Raw genomic sequence first — 15,941 nt, 5'->3', positions numbered from 1 at the left:
CAACATTACTGGTGCATAGCTTACTGTTGCTCTGCAGAACTCCTTTGTTTTGTGCTTAAAAGCTTCCAGTTAGACAGGCCTAAATAACATTATGTTTGGTGTAGCATCTGCTGTCAGCAACACCAGGAAGGCCTGCACCAGAAGCGTTGTGATTTGAGAGAGTGGGTTATAGGCAGTGAGATTCGGTGTGAGTTTCTCAATCTGTCTAACGTGCAACATAATGCACCACTACAGTCCAGCAGTGACTGTGTTTTTGGAGAGTTTATGTGCAACTATTCTCCCCACATTTGTGTACTTAATTATTCTGCACCTCTTCACTCATAATGAAGTGTAAAGAGATCTTTTATTTTAAAAAAATGTGTGGCAGATCTTCATTCTGAAATACCACAGGATGAGACCAACACAGAAGGAACCTGAAGAAAGTAAATATATCCTCCTTCTGTTATTGTATTTGCCTGATTGACAAACAATACTGGACTGTTGTTCACAACATAAATAGTACAATTTGTTTGCCATAGAAATCTGGCCTCAAAATACATTCAACAGCAAGCAGATGCTTTCTATTTGAAGATGATAGTTTCCTTCATCCTTTTATATTCCTGGATATCTCAGATCCCTGTAGGTGTTGCTCTGAACAGAAGCATTTTTAATCAAACTTTCTAGGTGCGTTATTACAAACTTTTGGAGCAGGTGGGACTTGAACCCAGCTTCCAGAATTCAGAGGGAGGGGCATTACCATTTCTCCACAAGAACCATTTATTCTGAATATAAGCCAATCCACCATATTAGAACCACATGACAGCTGGTTACTTTAAGTTTCAGTTTATTTTCTTTAATGAGAATGTTTGAATGAAAAATCCTTAAACAGATCAACATCAGAGTTGTTTTCTCCAAGGAATACTGGAACAGGAAAAGGCTATTCAGCCCCATGAACCTGTTCTATCATGAACCAAGATTACAGCTGAACTATACCTTGACTCTATCCTCCTGCCTTGACTGCAAATTGTTTTAGAACATAGAATATGGAACATAGGACATAGAACATAGAACAGTACAGCACAGTATAGGTCCTTCGACCCACAATGTTGTGCTGAGCATTTATATTAACCTAAGATCAACCTGACCTACACACCCCTCATGTTCTTGTCCAGCAGTCATTTAAATATCCCCAATGTCTCTGCCTCCACTACCACCATTGACAGTGCATTCCACGCACCCACCATTCTCTGTATAAAGAACCTACCTCTGACATCTCCCCATACTTTCCGCATTACCTCATACACCTCCATCAAGTCACCTCTTTTCCTTCATCTCTCTAGTGTGAAAAGCCCTAGCACACTCAATAACTCTTCATAAGACAACCCCTCCAATCCAGGCAGCTTCCTGGTAAATCTCCTCTGCATCCTCTCTAAAGCTTCTGCATCCTTCTGATAATGAGGCACGCAATATTCCAAGTGTGGTTTAACCCGGGTTTTATAGAACTGCAGCAACACCTCACGGCTCTTAAACTCAAACTCCCTGTTAATGAAAGCCAAAACATCATACGCCTTCTTAAGAATCCTATCAACTTGGGTGGCAACTTTGAGGGATCTGTGTACATGGATCCCAAGTTCCCGCTGTTCCTCTACTCTGCCAAGAATCCTATCTTTAACTCTGTATTCAGCATTCAAATTTGACCTTACAAAATGAATCACTTCACATTTACCCAGATTGAACTCCATCTGCCACATCTCAGCCCAGCTCTGCATCCTGTCGATGTCTTGTTGTAGCCTGCAACATCCCTCAACACTATTTCCAACACCACTGACCTTTGCGTCCTTTGTGTCACCAGTAAACTTACTAACCCACCCCTCCACTTCTTTCTCTAAGTCATTTATAAAAAAAACATGAAGAGCAAAGGCCCAAGAACAGATCCCTGCGGGACACCACTGGTCACCGACCTCCAGGTGGAATACTTTTATTCTACTGCCACTCGCTGTCTTCTTTTGGGCAGCCGATTCTGTATTCAGACAGACAAATTTCTCTATATCCCTCTAAAGCTGTGCCAGATCCTTGCTTCCTCAAGTAAGACCCTTGTCCCTTAAGTTTTAGACCCTTATCCACAAAATATCCATTGACCTTTGTTATTCGAAGTAATGAATTTTTTTGTATGTAAAATAAGCTGCATACCTCCCCAAATACCTCAATTCTATTGCACATTTGAAGCCTGCGTTTCGTGAGCATCCGAATTAAGTAGTCTTTTGAAACGCATCTTATATATTTTCCCTAATCACACATCCAGAGCAGATGGTACTTGAACCTGAGCCTCTAGGCTCAGAGATAGGTACATTGCCATTGCATTACAAGTAATTTCTGAAACATATCTGATAAAGGTGTTTCAAAAACAAAACAGCTTGAGCTACTGAAGGTATCAATGCGATTGGAACTAGTTTCTGGGACGATGTGCTCTAAAATGCTGACAAGTGACAAGATGTGTCTTTTAACGACACAGACTCTAATTGTTAAATAAATAGAGCCTCAGGTTAATTCAATTTTAATTGTTTGATGAGGCAACTGTTGCTGGCAAGATCAATGAGAGTTTAATTATTCTTCAGCTAACAAGTCAAAAGCTTGGGAGATATTTTTAGCTGGCTTCCTCTTTTTGAAATGTAATCACTGCTTTTGTCAATTATGAAGTAAAGATAATCTGACACATATTATATGATACTTTTATGAATGTCTCATAAAATTCCAAACATTCCAAAAAATACTCTTCCATCTCTTTATTAAGAAACATTGCAACAGAAATTTATACAGGGACTGGTTAGCTGTGAGTCACTTGTCTATAATTATATCACCAAAATGTGATGCAAATAAAATTGCATGTCAGATGTAAGAATATATTTGATTATTTATAACTTGACTTCAAGCCAATGGAACACATTTGTGTTCCACAGTCCTCTGATTTGTGTGAGGTTTTGCATTTTGTTAAGAAAAATAAGGAGCTCATATGGAGTCATAGAGTCATAGAGACTCATAGAGATGTACAGCACGGAAACAGATCTTTCGGTCCATCTCGTCCATGCCGACCAGATATCCCAACCCAAACTAGTCCCACCTCCCAGCACCTAGCCCATATCCCTCCAAATCCTTCCTATTCATATACCCATCCAGATGCCTTTTAAATGTTATAATTGTACCAGCGTCCACCACTTCCTCTGGCAGCTTATTCCATACATGTGCCACACTCTGCATGAAAAAGTTGCCCCTTAGGTCTCTTTTATATCTTTCCCCTCTCACCCCAAACCTGTGCCCTCTAGTTCTGGACTCCCCCACCCCAGGGGAAAGATTTTGTCTATTTATCTTATCCATGCCCCTCATGATTTTATAAAACTCTACAGTCTCCGATGCTCCAGGGAAAACAGCCCCAGTCTATTCAACCTCTCCCAATAGCTCACATCCTCCAACCCTGACAACATCCTTGTAAATCTTTTCTGAACCCTTTCAAGTTTCACAACATCCTTCTGATAGGAAGGAGACCAGAATTGCACGCAATATTCCAACAGCGGCCTAACCAATGTCCTGTACAGCCGCAACATGACCTCCCAATTCCTGTACTCAATACACTGACCAATAAAGGAAAGCATACCAAATGCCTTCTTCACTATCCTATCTACCTCTGACCCCAATTTCAAGGAGCTATGAACCTGCACTCCATGGTCCTTTTGTTCAGCAACACTCCCTAGAATCTTATCATTAGGTGTATAAGTTCTGTTAAGATTTGTTTTCCCAAAATGCAGCACCTCACATTTATCTAAATTAAACTCCATCTGCCACTTCTCAGCTCATCGGGCAAGGTTCCTCGAGTTAATTTTTGGTTCCAGGTGGAATACCAGGCTAGCACACGTGAGTATCTCATCCTACTGCCACACAAAAGCATCTCAGCTCACTAACACAGCTCCTTCCACTAGAAAACACAGACCAGAGTTGAGATGGGATTTAGCCCCCGTTCATGTGTATACTTAAGATGGAAGAACCTGGTCTCATGCCCAGGCTTCTGTCTTTTCTCACATCATGCCTATGGTCTAAGATATAGGGATCCTTTCTGTAGTTTATAGGCTACACTGAATTGAGATTAGACAATGTTGCCAGTAGTTTGCTAATTGCAGTAAACATTTTAAAACTTGGAATCTAATTAACTGTTCTTCCCACTTGTTCACTAAAAATTCCAAAATCATTTTGAAAGTTATTGAGCCTCTCTGTGGGGTTCTGACAGCTGGCATGGACTGTTTCAGTGTTGTATATACAGTGTGGCTCTATGCAACATCAAATGACCACTGCCTTCCAACCTTCCTAAAACTTTGGGCCTGTATTAATTTCCAACAGGCACAAACTGGAGAAGCACTGAGCTACATAACCAACTATCCTCCCCACATACGACAAACTCCAGTCTGATTCTGATCTGGGTAGCTTTTATCCTTACGACCCTTAAATTGCAATCACAGTTTATAGACAAATAAAATAATGAGATTTCAAAGAAAGAAATGAATAGTCATTGTGTCATAATTTCCTACATGGTGGTTTCTGATTTTTGAGTTGCTTTTTACTAACATGATTTGCTATAAAATGCTTAAAATATGAACTGTTAATATAATGAGGAGTAACAGGGCATTGGGAACTTTGGCGAAAAAGTGAAAAACTGTGGATTTTCTTGTTAGCCTGAAGAATGGTACAAGGGCTGAGCAGGAAGTATGAGAGTAGATGAATTTAATATCAACGTAATGCAGAAAGTGAAATGGAGAGAGGGAAAAATGAGAAGAGAAAAAATAGCAAAAGGAAGTAATGTAATTTATTTTAGATGTTAGCTTTTTATTTCTCCATTAGAGACCAAAGACTGAAGAAATAAGATGTAGAATAGTCAAAATGTTAATTTTCATTGGCAGAGAGTTCGTTTGTTAGAAGGTAAACTGAGCACATTGGTAAACTGATAATTGTACTAAGTGGTGTCATGAACCAGACCAAACTCCCAAAATATATTTGGACACAGCCTAGACCCTAACTTGTATATTTCTAAAAGACAAGTGTGTTCCAGATATGATTTGATTAGTCCACTACTAAGCTATCCACAACATCTCCTTTCAAAAACCCACCGGTCATATAATTTGATGAATTTCTGTCCATTTTTCATCTTCCTGAATGTGTAACGGTCTCCATTTGCTTGTCAAAACTTCATTTTTAAGGTATTAACATTCTGGGCTCAGGTTCATCTTCTGTGTGTGCTTTTTGACACAATTGCTGTATTTTCCCATTTTGCTGTTGTAATTCAGTTAACTTCCCTGCAGTAAAAATATCCACTTTGTGCTCCACCCGTTCTTGTTTATTTCTCAACCATTTAATAAAAAATAGTTTCTGGTAATTGAAGCTCAGCTTCCTATTTTAACTCTTTGATTTCTCCTCATGTCTCAACCGGTGGCTTTGTGACCTTGTTGCCCCACAGTCAGGAAAAATCCCAGGATATACTCCGTGTAATACCTCAGTTGCTTGACTTTCCTCTGGCTTTTCCATCATAGTAGCCATCGCTCCCAGCCATGATCCAGCTATATCAGACATATAACCATGTGGAAATCTATCTTTACTATCGTCAGTGAGATCTTCTTTTACCTTACCACCTGGGGATTTCTCTTTTCTCTAATCTCCATCGCTCAGAGATTAAAATTGATATCGGAAGCCCCACTTTGTTTTATGAACTAATTCATAATCATTTGCCATTTCTGTTGCTAATCTTGTAGTTTTAACTCTCTGCTCTTCCACATGAGTTCTCATTACTTCAGAAAGTAAATTTTTGAATTGTTCCAAAAGAACAGTCTCTCTAAAAGCATCATATGTTTAATCTATTTTCAAAGCCCTCTTCCACCTATCAGAGCTACTTTGTTTGATCTTTTCAAATTCTATGTACATTTCACAAGGTTCCTCCTTAGATTCCTAACTTGTTGTCTGTAGGCTTTTGGCACTAGTTCAAATGCACTTAAGATGTCTTTTTTCACCTCATCATATTCTCCAGATATTTCCTCTGATAGTGTTGCAAATACCTCACTAGCTCTATCTACAATCTTTGTTTGAAACAATATCCACATGCTCAGTACCCACTTCATTAGTTTAGCCACTTTCTCAAATGAAATGAAATGAAAAGGGCTTTTACATCCTTGTTGAACCTTGGCAACGCTTGGAATTATTTAAACCAATTGTCACCAGGCTTTTCACTGCGTTGGGTTTACTCTTCATCACTAACCTCATCACCACTTCTATCTTTTACCTGTACCTCCACCATTTTAAGTTGACTTTCACCTTTCAGTTCCAATTCCTGAAGTTTAAAAGCTCTCTCATTATCCCTTTCTTTTGCTTTTAAACGTAATTCCAACTGTTTCATTTCTTTTCCTTTACTCAAACTGTTTTAATTCTTTTGCTTTTGTCCCAAATTCGAGCTGCTTCATTTGTGTTTGAATTTTAGCCAATGATTCTGTTGCATCTCTGGCAATTGTAGATGCTGAGCTAGTGATGATTTCTCCTTTCCTCGTGTCCAATGAAAACATTGGCGAGAAGTTGTGTCTGGTGGCCAGAATTGAATGAAGACATAGCTGCATTGGTGGGGCAGTTCCCAAAGTGCTAACATGGACAAGCAGCTGCCCCATGATCATGGGCACAGCCAAGTAAACCAAGGACTTGGTTACACATTGACTGTATTTTGACCCTTTCGTGGGTTTAATGTTCTTAATCACTGCGGAAGCTTGCTCACAGTGGTGGGATGTGTATAGAGTTCATTCGTCAAATACAGGGATGATGATAGACAAACTGCAAGCATCTGTTGCAATATAGAGGCTCCCAGAGGTGTTAGTCACAAACAACAGGCCATCATTTACCAGCAGAGAATTCAAATATTTCCTGAAGTCGATTGGCATTCAGCATGTAAGGACAGCTCCATACCATCCATCGTCCAATAGCCTGTCAGGAAGGGCATTTCAAACTTTGAAGGTAGGCTGAAAGAAATGGGCTACAGCTTCATTAGATACCAAACTGTCCCGGTTCCTGTGTGATTATTGGACCACCCCTCATGCAACTACAGGGATAGCTCCAGCACAGTTGCTAATGGGGAGGAGACTCCATACCAGGTTGAATCTGATCTTCTCAGACCTTGGGGGTGAAGTTGAAATGGCAGCAGGAACGCCAATGCCAGACACAAGGCTCCTCTAAGTGAGAGAGACCGTTTACTTCAGGAGATGAGGTTTGGTGCTGAAAACACAGAAATGGCCCAGTGTGGTTAAGGCAAGATCGGGTCCTGGGTCGTACAAAGCTCAGGTAGGTGAGGCAGTTCTGAACAAGTGTGTGGAGCATATGAAAACTGCAAACTCGCAAACGGAGCTGAAGTAAAACATAACCAGCCTCTCAAAATATCTGGAATGGCTGTCAGAACCCATGGGTTCTCCCCCTCTGACTAGCATCTAAAGAACCTTGGAGTCTGAGATGGATATGGTGGATGGCACAGTATTGATGCCTTTACTGCCTGAAGAAGAAGAAAAGACATTACTTCCGAATCACTCCGGGTGCAAGAGGCAGGCGATGGTCTGGTACACGCCGTCCATACCTGAGGTTGAGTCAGAGGGACCGGATCTGGTGTGAAAATGCTCCAGGAGATTCTGCAAGAAAAAGAACAGGCCTACACCCCCGTACTGAGATGGGGAGGAATATAATGATTGTAACGGGGTCAGCCAGGTGGAACTCATAGAACATGAGTTCCCTGATTGGGGCTGTTAACCTAGTCTAATCAGGGAGCCCTGGCTGACAGACATAAACAGGAGTGTCACAAGTTCTGCCCACTCTGAGAGCTGGCTCTGAGGGAGCTGGACTAGTGTCAAGTACAATGCACATGTAAATCAAGGGTGATTGGGTGACAGGATACCCGCCTCTGTGGAGTTATTTCCAAGTACCCTATACATTTCAGCCACTGACACCAATCTGGGGTTGGCTTTTAGGGGATAAGAGCTACTTGTTAAGATCTTGGCTGATGACACACTTTCGAAACCTACAATCCATGGCAGGATGTGACAGCAGCCACCAGAGATTCAGGTACATGAACCATTCAGGTGAACTCTCCAATATGGGTTGATGGATGCCTGTTGAGCATGCTGCACAACAATGTGCAGTGGATGCACTATCACAATCTGGTGTACTCATATAGAGTCACAGAGTTGTAGAGCACAGAAACAAACCCTTCGATCCAACTCGCCCATGCTGACCAGACATCCTAAATCAATCTAGTCTCATCTGCCAACATTTGGCCCATATCCCTGCAAACCTTTCCTATTCATGTGCCCATCCAGATGAATGTGTTTTTTTTATTGATTTGTGGGATATGGGCATCACTGGCATTCATCACCGAACTCCAGTTGCCCTTGAAAGGACTTTGTAATAACTGATACAACTGAGTGGCTTGCTCGGCCATTTCAGAGGGCAACTGAGAGTTAGCCACATTGCTACATCACATGGAGGCCAGACCAGGTGACAGTGGTAGTTTTCTTCTCTGAAGGGCATTAGTGAACCATTGACTGTAAATGAGAGCGATAGGCGCTGTGCAGCATGCAGGAAACGGTGTCAGTGTCAGAGCACTGAGCACAGTGCCCCTGGGAAGGCAGGGCAAATGACAATGAGGCTCTGTGGTCAGGCTTATGGAGCTTTGGGAGTTACCAACTTGTCCAATAGAAAACTGTGCCCAAAATGCAGCGATTGATGCAATTTAAGACAAAATCCCAATCATGCAGCATTGAGAAGCTATTGAATTACTGAAGTAGATATGGATTATTATGCATGGTCATGTTACAGCTTCTGCACCTCCTTGAAGGAGCTCAGAACGCATCCATTATGGTCAATGATCATGTTCAGGAACCGGGCTCGTGTGTGCATCATTTCTCACTCCTCTGTTCTTCTGCAAACTGGAAAAAGCACTTCATACGATACCAGGATTGTCGATGAATCCCCACCCTCAAATGACCAGTTTCCCCTGGACTTCCATGACCTACTGAGCCGAGATGGCTGAGCCAAAGCAGGAATAGCACTGCACTGTTGTCAAATGTCTTTTACTCAGTTCTCTTCAAGGTCCATTTACTGAGAAACATCTGGTCATATTGTCTGTTCATTAATTATCCCTTAAAGTTCATAAGTTCATAAGATATAGGAACAGAATTAGGCCATTCGGCCTATTGAGTCTCCTCCTCCATTTGATCATGGCTGATATGACTCTCATCCCCTTTTTTCCTGCCTTCTCACAATATCCCTTCAACCCATTACCAATTAAAAATCTGTCTAATTCGTCCTTAAATTTACTCACTGTCCCAGCATCCATCGTACTTTGGGGTGGCGAATTCCACAGATTCACAACCTTTAAATTTTCTACACCTTATTTTAAGACTATGACCTCTCATCCTCGAATGCCCCACAAGAGGAGGCTTCCTTTATTATCGCTTTTATGACCTTTTATCATTTCAATTTGATCTCCCTCATTCTTCTAAATTCCAGTCAGTATCGCCCTAAACTGTTCAACCTCTCTTCATACGACAAGCCTCTCGTCTCTAGGATCAATCTAGTGAAACCTTTTCTGAACTGCTTCCAATGCCACTCCACCTATCATCAAATAAGGGGACCAAAACTGTGCACCTTCTCCAGGTGCAGTCTTACCAGTGCCTTGTATAGGTTGCCAAGATGGGAAAAGAACAATGTAAGGAGCACCTTAGTGCTTGTTCTTTGTCCTCTGAATGTATGTGAATCAACAAAGAAGGACAAATTCTTCATGCACCTCACCAATCACGTAATGGTTGAAGGTATGCCAAGCTCTAACTCTGCATGCCACTCTCAATTGTGAGCAACAAGAGCCTTCATATTTTAGCATCCTTTGGAACTGTGCACTGCCCAACCAAATCATGGGTCACATAGGTGTGGAATGATCTATATTTACAATTGTTCAAGTGTTATATTTATGTGACATGTCACTTCAGTAAACATGTAAATGGAAGAAAGACAGAGTCCTGGGCCTCCATACACTTGTGCAAAGTGCCCTTGTGTTGACATGGAGGGGCTGGAAGCAAGTTGCTCACTTCGGTATTTGCGTGGTGTGTGCAGGCACCCATTGAGACCTTCTTCAGAATACAGCCTCTGCATTCTCGATGAGCAGCCGTGGGGCAGGTGAGGCCTCTGGCAGAGAGCCACAGAAGGTGGAAAAATGCTGCAAAGGTCTTGGCTTTTTTGCCCTCCTCAGAGACCTGTGTAGCCTTGGGTTGGGATTCAAGTAGGGCTGATGTAGTTGGCCACTGGAGGGCACCAGTTGTCCATTTCAGCAATCACTGTGCCAACAGTGCAGCCATCCTGTTCAGGATACACAGCTCCTTGTGTATTCTGAGGATGTCAGTGCTTATATTCTGAGTAGACTGACTCAGGTTACAGAGTAAGACTTGCGTCCATTCCTGTCTGAGAGACTGCATCCATTCTGAGAGCTGGTCATTTGTCACTCCATGAGATTGGTCGATCTCTCATAGTCCGAACTCATAGGATTGAGCCTTTGAGGCAATGTATCATGGGGTGATGGACTCCTCTACTCACAGTTCCAGAGCTTCAGGGAACCCCACTAGATGTCTGCACGCCATTTCTGATTGGACAAATACTGCCCCTTAAAGGGGTCTCCTGAATGTTTGTGTTCCTGCCCATGGAGCCTTATTGTCACTCTCCTGTCTTCACCGGGGCACTGAGCACAGGTACCTCTGATCCTGATATCTTTGCCTGTAGCATGGTACAGTGCCCTTCACCCTATGCCATCAACATTACCCTCTCCGATGTATTTCTATCTGAGTTTATTAAGATGATGTGATGTTGCATCCTTGCACACCACTTGGCGCTCTTAATGTGTAAAGAATGATCTACCCTGAGGTGGGGGTAGAGTGGGGTTGGGATGGGAGTGAGATGAGAGCTTACTGCTGGGACCTCTGTGAGAAATAAAAGGAGAAATTTTGGTACAGCCCTTTTTACAATGGAGGCAAATTCCAGTACATGCTATTGCTTTTAATCATGCTTGCACTACCCTTATGCAGTAATACCACACTCCATTTCATTGCAATGTCCCATTGTGTTCTGTGAAATGACAGCATGTGCTCCATGATTACCACCAACTGTTACTGTGGTCTCCACATTACCTTTACCACGGGTTAGTGTCAATTCACTACCTCTATCAGACTGTTCCTCAGGCACTGTGGCAATCTCCATGATGGCCATCTATTCCATTCAGTCTCAAGCCGGCTGACTCACTTCCAATCTTCTCTTTGTTGCTCTTCACCCTTTTTCTCTGCATGGATATAGAAAAGATTTACAAGGATGTTGCCAGGATTGGAGGGTTTGAGTCACAGCTGGATAGGCTGGGACTTTTTTCCCTGGAGCGTACGAGGCTCAGGGGTGACCTTATAAAGAGGCTTATAAATCATGAGGGGCATAGATAAGGTGAATAGACAAGGTCTTTTCCCCAGAGCAAGGAGGACCAAACTAGAGAGGTTTAATAGACAATAGACGATAGACAATAGACAATAGGTGCAGGAGTAGGCCATTCAGCCCTTCGAGCCTGCACCGCCATTCAATATAATCATGGCTGATCATTCCTAATCAGTATCCTGTTCCTGCCTTATCTCCATAACCCTTGATTCCACTATCTTTGAGAGCTCTATCCAACTCCTTCTTAAATGAATCCAGAGAGTGGGCCTCCACTGCCCTCTGGGCAGAGCATTCCACACAACCACCACTCTCTGGGTGAAGAAGTTTCTCCTGAGCTCTGTCCTAAATGGTCTACCCCGTATTTTTAAGCTGTGTCCTCTGGTTCAGCACTCACCCATCAGTGGAAATATGTTTCCTACTGCCAGAGTGTCCAATCCTTTCATAAGGCAAGAGGGAAAAGATTTAAAAGGGACCTGAGAGGCAATTGTTCACATAGAGGGTGGTGCATATACAGAGCGAGTTGCCAGTGGAACTGGTGGTGGCTGGTACAATTACAACATTTAAAAGACATTGAAGAGGTACATGAATAGGAAAGGTTTGGAGTGATGTGGGCCAAATGCAGACAAATGTATCTAGTTCAGTTTAGGAAATCTAGTCGGCATGATGAGTTGGACCAAAGAGTCTGTTTCCGCCTTGTATGACTCTATACATAGCACAAATACAGATCTTAATCTCTAGTCTCTGCCTGCTCATAACTATTTGTGCGCAACCACACGACCTGCTAACACATAAAAGCCTCAATGCTGAAGGATAGTATGCGCTGTATCTCACACCACATGAATAACATGCAGATATGGCTCTTATCTTGAAACTTGGAGTCTATGAACTTGGTATCTATGACCCATACTTGAGGGAACGCAGCAGGTCACTGAATCTTTTGCAGCACTGGATCTGTGCTGGTCTCCTGCAGCCTTTACCATGCTGCAAGCTCTATCCCTGTAGTGGCAGGCAGCTTCCCCTGATCATCAGGGTAAATTAATTCTCTTCCCCTTGTAGACCTCTCTATCAAGACCTACTAGCCCTGTGCTGAGAAATGAGGGCAACTTGCCCCATTCTTTTGCCCATCAGCCCCTCGTTGCAACAGCCTATTAATGAGAGCAAAAATGGGTCATGAGAATAGTTGCTCTGTTCAATTCTGCAGTGCTTGCAAACACTCCCTCATTCATAAATTAATGCTACTTACAATATGATTGAGTTAAATGCTCTGCACATATGCTGAGAGCCCACATACGTTACGGCTGTAACTCCAAGTGGATCTGCTTGTTCTCAATGGCAGCTGACAGGTCTATTGACTTTCTTTTTGTTGTTCACTGCTATGCTATAACATTGTACTGATAAGATGGATCATAGTGTGGCTACATTCAGAGTGGTAAGAGGCCAGGTAGATGGGAGAGTGAGGTTGGCACATCTCTCACTCACCAGTTTGCCAAATCACAGCATTTTATTTTCCACGGGCAGTGGTGGCAGGGTGAAGCCATCCCTGATGCCGTATCTGAAAGTCTGCTCCAATCAGGCACTCTGCACGAGCTAGTGGCAGTGACATTTCTCCCGTGGGGGACACCCAGGATGGATCATCTGTTCCAGGATAATCTAATTGTTCAACAACATTTTCACCTCAACCTGTTACAGGGCAACATCTCCTCCAAAGCTCAGTAACTAAAACGATGAAGCCAATGCTACAAACCTCTCAGATGGGGCACCGTCAACCAAAGCATTGGGGTCATCTTTAACCTCTTACGATATGTGAGGTAGCCCATTCTGCCTTGAGACCAAACAGGGAGTATGCAGACAACCATTATTTTAAATGATTTGTGGAACCAGGGTTTCCCCTGCCTCTGCTCACCTGACCTCATCTGAATGAAAATCAGAGCTTACATTTCATATTGGTTGCCATTCATCCGTGCTGGAAAACACTGGCTATGTATCAGGTTTTAAGAAGGCCCAGTGGCAGGAGAAGTATCCAAAAGAAGGAGGATCAGGATGTTTTGGATGGAATGTTCCTGTCAGAGGATTGAAAGTGGAGGGAAAAGGAAGATGTTTCTGGGGGTTTCCTGTTGCAAGAAGCAAAAACGGTGCAGTGTGATCATTGAAGGTGAAGAATTTTGGAACCGAATGTTCAAACAATAAAACGTTGTTTTGGGAAGGGGTGAAAGCAGGATGGCAAAAAAATGGTGACCATAGTTAAGAACAGCACTCAAATTACTTGGGGCACAGGATCACTTCATCCCCAAAATACCCTGGAAAATTCATTTTGTAATCAGAGCAAGTCACCCTCTTAAGTGCTATCAAAATCTATAAGGAGCTGCTCCTCCATTCAAGGCTTTATCTCTCTCACATGTCTTCCTTGTAGCTCAAGGTGAGACTATAAAAGGTAATTTTAGTCAGAGGCATGGAACTACATCAAATTATACTGTATTCAGGAAAATGATGCATACAGTGGCTGACTACCACATTAACATTCATTTTCTTATATTACAATGTACGTAATTGGAAACCTGAAAAAGGGAGTCCTTAGTCTCATGCCGAAAGGATGATGAATGTTTGCCCATGAAATTGAACATGAAATTGACAGTATGATCTGTTATAACAATTCAAAATAGTAACACAGTTATTATCTCCACAAAATCCTCAGTTTCCTTTCAGTTACCAATACCATATGTATACTGTCCAAACACTAGAATAAAAGTCAAATGATAAAGTTGTGTACCCATTCAGTTAATCTGGACAATGATTGTGTTCCATTTGGCTGGGAGTGATGGTGGGCAAATGGGAGGCTGCATCTCAAACTCCCAGCAGCAGGAGAATTGTGAGAGAATAAGTCAGCAGCGGAGAGCCATTTGCTTGTGTTCAGTGTCTTTGTAGCACCAGGCAGCAGTGCCTAATTCAAAGTGCAATGTCCATTGCTACATGCTTTATTCAAACACATTGATCCAAGTTGGATCACTGTAAGAAACTAGTATCATATGAACTTTAAAACTTCTTCTGTTCTCATTATGGTAGATTTTAAAATTCAATAATAATTTTTCAAAATGAATTACCTTGAAGTTAACTTTCAAGTTACGGCATTTGTTGTGTAATTGGAATATAATTCATGTTGCTGCTCATGAGATCAATGTTAATTTCAAGCCAAATTTGATTGTGAATTCATCAATCTTATTTCAAACTGATTTCCTCTCTCTTTGTCATTCTCTGAAGCTGCTGCATATACAAGAACCAGTAACATGGTCTGAGTGGAACATTGTTTAAAGTGTCTGAAATGCACTGAGCTGACCGTGTGCTATAATGTAAAGGCAGATCACTGACAGCATGTGTGGCTGTCAGTCGTTGACAAAGTGGAAACACACCCGAGAGCAATGTAAAAGCTTCTAAAGAGCTATTATTTGTACTTACTGCTTTCTGGGGGAGGGATGAGAAATGGACAGAAAGTGTGTCCTTTTGATGACGAAAAGTACTTGAGCGTTCAGAACATCTTGGAAAGAAATTGTAGAAAAATGCAGAGGTGCAATCTCAGCTGTCCTTGTGAAAGGCTGAAGAGGAAATCTGATCAACATAGGAATGTTACTGAGGTATGCACTGTCCATATTTTACAAATTTGTCATACAACGTAATGTAGCAATGAATAAGAATGCACAACAATACAATAAACCCTCACATAGTTTTTGCATCCACCCACAAGTCTTCAGGCCTTTAATGGCTTAAGCTCTTTGGAACAAGGTCTCACATACTTTGATTGTTATTTTTCTGTTCAGAGTATGAGCCACTAGCTTTTGGGAAAGAAAGAAAGAAAAGAGTTGGCATGAGAAAAGAAAATCTACATGCAATTGAAAGCGGTAAATGCATTACAGTCACCAAAGACTTACTGGACCATTAGGCTGCTCCTTCATTCGAGAAAGATGACTGGTACAGGTCTTTACCTGAGGGTCACCACACCTCAGGTGAGGGGACTGGTTTCCAGTGGAGGAGTTGAATCTATGCTGTATGGACCACAAACTAGCTGTCCTGCCAACTGAGCTAACCAACTCCCAGACAAATACAATATTTTGTAAATTAATGCACAGTATTTGCATCCACCTACGTTAATGGTTTCGTTTTCTGTATTAAGAGAACACGTTCTCACTTCAGATCAAAATTCTTTGTACAGACCCCTGCTCAAAGTGCTTAATTCCAAAAGGATTAACTATAACCCATTAAATTCTGAAACTTACTGAAAAAAAGTTCTAAGCACATTGAACATTGTGCTTAGAAGCACACACAGAATCAAACTAAAGTCTTAGCTCACTCCTGGATCTACATTGCAGATTGGCCTAGTTGTCTACTCATTGTTTGAAAGGGTGACCAAGAAAGTAGATGTGGTCAGTGCAGTAGACATTGTCCACATGGAC

At 42.0% G+C, this 15,941-nt stretch overlaps 1 long non-coding RNA gene across 2 annotated transcripts in view; it reads right to left on the bottom strand.

The window, feature by feature from the left end:
* LOC148146862 (uncharacterized) overlaps positions 1–15,069 on the bottom strand; it is a 31,231-nt gene extending 16,162 nt beyond the window's left edge. The window contains exons 1-2 of one of the 2 annotated variants that reach the window (XR_015760018.1): positions 14,950–15,069; positions 11,241–11,359 (exon numbers count right to left, since the gene is read on the bottom strand). This is a non-coding gene — a long non-coding RNA (uncharacterized LOC148146862). The remainder of the gene's footprint in view (positions 1–11,240; positions 11,360–14,949) is intronic. The other variant, XR_015760017.1, reaches the window with a different exon arrangement.
* Positions 15,070–15,941: the final 872 nt, after the last annotated feature.

The sequence above is a fragment of the Chiloscyllium plagiosum genome, unplaced genomic scaffold, assembly GCF_037043375.1.
Source record: "Chiloscyllium plagiosum isolate Xiang-an unplaced genomic scaffold, Cpla_swu_hap1 HiC_scaffold_18, whole genome shotgun sequence".
In the NCBI taxonomy this organism is placed as follows: Eukaryota; Metazoa; Chordata; class Chondrichthyes; order Orectolobiformes; family Hemiscylliidae; genus Chiloscyllium; species Chiloscyllium plagiosum.
The sequence above is the reverse complement of the archived record's forward strand: the minus strand, read 5'-3'. Positions and strand labels throughout refer to the sequence as shown.